The following is a 6604-nucleotide window of genomic DNA, read 5'->3' as shown; positions in this document are numbered from 1 at the left end:
GTCATATGTTGTATTTTTATGGCCTGTCAGTGCTTCATTTTGAGTTTGACACTGATGCCTAACCCTGCCAGTGATCACATTTGGAACTTCCTGGCTTGTACGAACACTGTAACTCAACATGTCAGGATTATGAATGAAGCGGCTGGAGAGTTCGCTCATCTACGTGGCCGCCGGGGGAGGTTGTAAGTTGTAGCGGCTCTATAATGAGCTTAACCGGGGTTAGTGTGTGGAACTGCTCGTGTTGAAGGGGAGACTGGTTTCATTTTTGACTCACATAAATTAAAAAAAAAACTTTCACAAGGTTTGCATGTCTCGCTTCTTCAGCACACGGGAGGACAAGCTGGAGGAGGAGGACATCCGCCACATTTTTTATTTTTTTTCTTATAAGGGATGCCGCGATCTCGCCACATCGCGTCTCCTTAAATAAGCTCAGCGTGGACATGAATAATGTGCCATTCAGGCGACCAACGATCATTGACGCGAGCTCTTTGTCCGTCCACACGGCGCGCTCATTGGCTACCGGCCTCCCGGACCACCATCTCGAGACCACCCCCTCGGCGCTCTGATTGGTCAGACGCTGGTGAGTGCGATGTTGAATTTGATCGACTGATTTCGGGGCGGGGCTCCTATAAAGGAGGAATTGGCGGCGTGATGCTGAGCGCTGACAGAGAGGGGATGCTGAGAGAGGCTGCAGCGGAGCCCGCTCGAACCACAGAAGATGTTTCAGTGGGATGACAAGAGAGAGAGAGAGAGAGAGAGAAAAAAAAAAGTGGTGGAGAAGTGGTCTGCATTATGGTCATCACCAGGCACACGGCCGCTGTATATTGACGAAACGTAAATTACATACACAGGAACATCCAGAGTCCTCTCACAGAATTGCAGTTAACCTTGAGACAAGGTGCTGAGAGAGATTTAACTCAGTGGGTGAATGTTACTCTGCAGGGGAGAGTGACCGACATCAGTTACAAATAGGATCGCCTGATGTGCTTTTTTTTTTTTTTTTCTTTTACCCTTTTGTGAACTTTTATTATTGAGTATCTGCCAGTTACATCTGTTTTTGTTTATGTCTTCTTTCATATTACAGCTGGACAGCACACTGACACCACAGTCACAATCCATCAGAGGCCGCGAAGACCTGTTTTCTCAGCTTTTTCTGAGGAGCAGTACTGCCTTACGAATAGAACATCTCTCTATTTTTTTTTATAAGATTATACAAGATTTTTCTGCATGTTGTGTTTTGCCCGAGCTTGTGTCACCGATTGGAGAGGCTGTATGCAGGAATGTTTAAAGAAGAAATGTGATGAATTATGGGGATGTTTGCCAATTTTGCCCTGGTCAGTCAAATCTGGTCACACCACACCTGCACCACCCCGATCAAACTAATTAGCTGATTTAAACTATTAATGGATGACAACCAAGGCTATTTATTTCCCATGTAGGACAGAATTTGGGCCTTTTACAAATCTGCACCCATGCCCATTAATAATCTGTCCATGTGCAGCAATCATGTGAACATATAAAGTTTGAGCATGGACTCTGACTATATGTGTCATGCTGCTATGATGAAAACAGCTCCTTGTCCACACACATGTTATAATCTCTATTATTTCAGTGGTTATAGAGATGGTGTAAATTCGTTGACATCACATTTTCAGCTACACTTAATAAAAAAAAAAAAAAAAAATCCATTTGTTTCGGCTCAGCAAACACAGATCTGTGCTGTGCAGCGTTTGGCTGCTATAATCGGACACCGTTCTCAGAGGTTTGGTCCAGTGAACATTGATTTTTGATCAAATTTAGCTGCGTTCATTTTTTCATTGTGATTCGGTCCGAGCAGCAGCAGGCTGGTGCAGTGATATGAGTTGGCCGCGATCAGGTTTTTCTTTTTTTGGAGTATCCTGGTGATGTTCTGAGTGCGTAATCATCATATCATAGTTTTGAGAAACATGGATGTTCCAGGGTTACCGTGGCGTGTCTCCTGGTAACAACGGATGAGATGGTAAGAAATCCAGACACGCCTGTGAGCACACGATCAGAGCCTGAATATTGCTGTGATCATGCATGGGAATGAATAACCACATGGAAACACAGTCATGGGATCAAAAACTAGTGCTTCACCAACGGGCTTGTGACAATTGAAGAAGCAGTGGAAAACTGACTTGAACGTCAACGGGTGCCGTCCAATTCACACTGAAGTTAATGTTTCACGCTTTTAAAGGGAAGCTCACGGATGCGCCTTCAGAATTTGGGTCAAAATACGATCGGGTTTCAGTGTCACCAAAGGTCGAAGGTGACATTTTTCCGGGATTCTGTGATACCTTTTGAATGCTGTGGCACTCGAAGCATCTAACCAGTGTGAGGCTGAAACAGGACACCACCGCTGCGGTCCTTATTTACAGAAAACACTGTGCCGCTTATCTTATGGAGCATGTGTTTGCCCAGAACTCCAGTGGACGAGATGCCACTTCAGATACCAGGTCACCTAATGAGACAAGAAGGTTGGCTGAACCAGTGATTCCCACAATCACCCGGCTCAGTGACTGGGATTTATTCATTCTCTGGTGGGTGGCAAACATGCTAGCATACATCCTGCCTGTAAAATACTTTCTGTGCCGTAAGGGATGGAACTGAAAGGTTAGCACGGTCACGAGAGTCGCCTCTTTCATAACCCATTCATAAATAAAGTGGGACAAAAGACTGCAAATTGTCCTCAGGAAGTGATATACATCATATCGTTTGATGCTGCTTGCTGGAAGGAACTGGCTGGGCTGGACTCTTAACATTAATGTAATTGAGTGTTACGGCATTGTGCTAAGTCTCATTGCAGTCCCAGAGGATGGGGGGCTGCAGGAGGGGGGGCGGCATCTGTTCAAACAAGAGAAGTAAGAAATGTTAAAGAAAATCATCGGGGGGGAAGGATAACAGTCAAGTAATGCAGCAACATTGTTTTCTGCCAAAAGAAAGGGTGGGAGGGTGAAGAGGGGTAAAACAGTTCAACCTTTGTAATGGTTTCTTTTTATGTTCGGTCAGCAGAGCGACACTGATTTTTTTTTTTTTTCCCCTTCTCTTCTGTTTTTGGACTTGTTGGACGCTAAGACACCCAGCTTTGAAGGCACACACAAAGCTATTTGATGACTCGAGAATGTTTTTCATGTGGATATCTCATCATAGAAGGGGTTGATGTTGAGAATAGGGCGAGCATTCATACGTGCCACAACAAGGAGCCTTTTTATCTGGAGGCGAAATCATTTTGGACAAGTTCTCCTCGAAACGGTGTCTGTCTGTCTTCCCCACAAATCTGTCATTGTGTTCTGACAAATTTTATCCCCCCCTACTAAAAAACTTGCACCAATAGCTTTTGGTTTGCGCTTTGAAGACACGGCTGAAGTGCAAATGCAGCTCAACAGCGAGCGCATTTCTTTGCACACAGATGTCCATTCATGTATCGGGGGGAGAGAAAGTATTCTCTGTATGTTTCATAGATTCTGCACTGTCAGCTCTTCGGAGTCGTCCGTGGTAACCGTGCGAAATGGGCCATGTGCTCCCTTATGTGGGCTTCACTTCACATTGTGTTTAGGAGTAATTTAAGGTCACCATCCTCGCACACCCAGTGCTTATGATACTAGTTCAATTGAGAGTCAGTTACTCACTCTGTAAGTAAACAGAGAGTTGTTATCAAGTTGGCAGAATGTAGTGTGACTGCAGGCATGGTCACAACTAAACAGTAAACCATGTTCGAGGTTTGATGGGTGGATTCGCTGGGCGCCGTTAATCTGATGAATGAGATGTCAAATAACGCACGCAGTATGAAAACAATGATTCACATCTTTCAGGACTCGCACGTACTTCAAATAACAATTTGTTGTACTGTGCAAATAACACTGCCGACGCCCTAGTTTACAAAGCTGCCTGAGGGGATGAGTTAGACCATCGGCAAGGCAAAAAGGATAAACACGTGTTTGAGCCAGATACTGGGTCAAGAAGTCTAATGCTGCGTTCAGTGTCGAAGGTCAGAAATTCGTGGTTTTAACTTCCGGCTTTGGACATCAAAGACGTCAAAAGTGAACACGGTTCTGATCGTAGCAACAGGATTTCTCTTTGGCAAGTGTACACAGAATTGAACCCTCAGCAGTGCAGCCTCTTCACATTCTAAATGAAATAGTGGAGGAAAAAAGACACATGAACTAACATACGCCATTACACATTTCAGTTTATGGCACTTTTATACTTGGGAAAGTACCTATTCACTAGCCTTATACAAATACAGTTGTCTAAATTTACATCCTCAATATCCTTCCAGTGAGTTCTGTCATTGTTGACATCAGATAACTGTATAGGTAGGAATTCAGACTTTTTTGCGGCGTCCCACTGAACATTTTCAAGTAGGAAGTCGGAAATGTGGCTGGGACGACAGCAAAGAGTCTGTCCACATTATCAAATCTCTATGAGGCTTTACTAATGCTGTGTTCCACAGAAATCAGGAAAATGTCTTTCTTCCTACTTGTGATCTCGGGGGAAAAATTGATACGGAACACAGCATTTGGCCATTGGGTTTAAACTATTAAATCATAACATTTTGCATTTTTCTCTTCTGAATTTCACACTCCTCAGGAGACGGGGGTTTGGATGTGGACAAATTAAAAAGAAGGAGCGCCAGTATGTTTTTGTAAAAATCTAAAATGATAAGCAAAATGAATTTATCAGTATGACTGAAAACAAAGCTGTTACTCCTGAAAAGACAGTTTTCATCTCAAAGGTGAAGCAAAATGAAAGGGATATGTGAATTCTTAAACTGCAGTTTACAAATACAAATGTGGGTCAACTTTAAATGTAAATTTAGATTTTTATGGTTTTGGAAAACTACCAGTTTTATTCTAATAAAGCCTTTTTTTCTCCAAATCTGTGTTTAAACCAGACAATCTCAGAGCATCTTGGTAATTAAGCGCAGGTCAAATCAGTTTTTCTGACATGAAATTCTGAAGAAGTATTTCTGCTTGACAGCAACAATCTCTTGTCTGTATGGTGTGAAAAATGTGAAAACCGCACAGTCCACCAGTCACATTCCATCATCTGTCCTCCCTATCTGCAGCTCCCTCCTTACATCAACGCAACAGAAACAACATTAACTCTTTCTGTAAATACTACGTGACATGGTAAGCGGTGTCCTCGACCCCACGGGGGCCGCACCACGGTGGAGCCTGGTACCAAACATTCAGTCACGGTGCTTTGGAGGCTGAGACAGTCTTTGTAAGGCCAGAGACTGATATACAGGCACAGCTGTGGGAGTGGAGACTTGCGAGGAGTGGCGGACCTTTTCACTGGAGGTGATTAATGCAAACTGAGCCATTAAGTGCTATGGGAAGAGTACACTACACTGAATTTATTTCTGGGCTAATCCATTCCTTGCTCTCCTTGGAGAGGATCACAGTGACCGAAAGAACTTGCTGTGTTGTAGCAGACAAAAGAAATGTTAGGTAATATGAGAAATCTGAAAGGTGCGTGCAGAAAAAAAAAAAAAAAGAAAGAAAAAAAGCTGAGCGACTGGATGAAATGTCCTGTACTTTTTTCCTGTACTGGCAAGTAACAGAACATATTAATTTAATTACAATACTTGGGCATCATTTTGGGATGCTTGTACATTAAACTTATCCACCGATTTCAGAGAGAAACATTATACTTTCTGCATAATCTATCCAGCAGCTCCTTTTCAGGAGAAAAAACGTACAGCAAAGAAGCATCATAATGCTATAAAATACAATTTATTAATTACGTTTGAACTTGTGGTTTCCAAAATTTAGTAAGTGATAAATAAAACGTTCTAATACTTTCATCCATTTGGAAGTTTGAAAACTTTAAACTATCAATAAAACCATGATGCATTAAAGTTCGACATAAACACAGCTTCGCATGGCAGCAGGATTCACTGGGGCAGGAGTTAAGTTTCACGCTAAACGCTTGTGTCTCAGCACAGTGGCTTTCGATCCAGTCAGCAACCCATGAGGAACTAATGGCAGCCACCGGCTTGGTTTAGGTGTGACAAACACTGAGATAAGTGACTGTCACAGTTTGAAATAACAACAGCAACTTCTCAAAAGGTTAGCGTAGATGTGGCTCTAACACCTGTTATATTAGAATTGGAGATTATATTCCATTAAGCGAGGAGGAATGAATGTAACTGAAGGCGAGAGTTTGATTTTCCAGTTGGCCCCCGGCTGGTAGAGCTCAACTACTACGGATCTGACTGGAGAAGTTTGGCTTGTGATAGACAGATTGTTCACTCAGTAACCTGCCAGGTTTTTTTTTTTTTTTTGGTGCCCCCTCTTTTTATACAACACCTTTCCAGTTTGTCATGTCTGACAAATCATCTTGCACGTCAGGTCAATGGTCAACTTAAAAAGCTACAAGTTGCAACAGGCAAAAACATCATATTGTTCTGGAATGATGAAGATCCTTCAATTAATGAATAAAAAGAATATTGCCACTATAGCTGCACATCATCTTGTTTATTCGAGGCTTGACTGGTGCTTTTGTAACTATGTCTTCTCGTTTTGTCGTCTTCTGCAAACATCAAATGGCACCTGAACGCAACATTAGTCGACTGGTT

Source organism: Acanthopagrus latus, chromosome 5 (genome assembly GCF_904848185.1).
Source record: "Acanthopagrus latus isolate v.2019 chromosome 5, fAcaLat1.1, whole genome shotgun sequence".
Taxonomy (NCBI): Eukaryota; Metazoa; Chordata; class Actinopteri; order Spariformes; family Sparidae; genus Acanthopagrus; species Acanthopagrus latus.
This window is presented reverse-complemented; position numbering follows the sequence as displayed.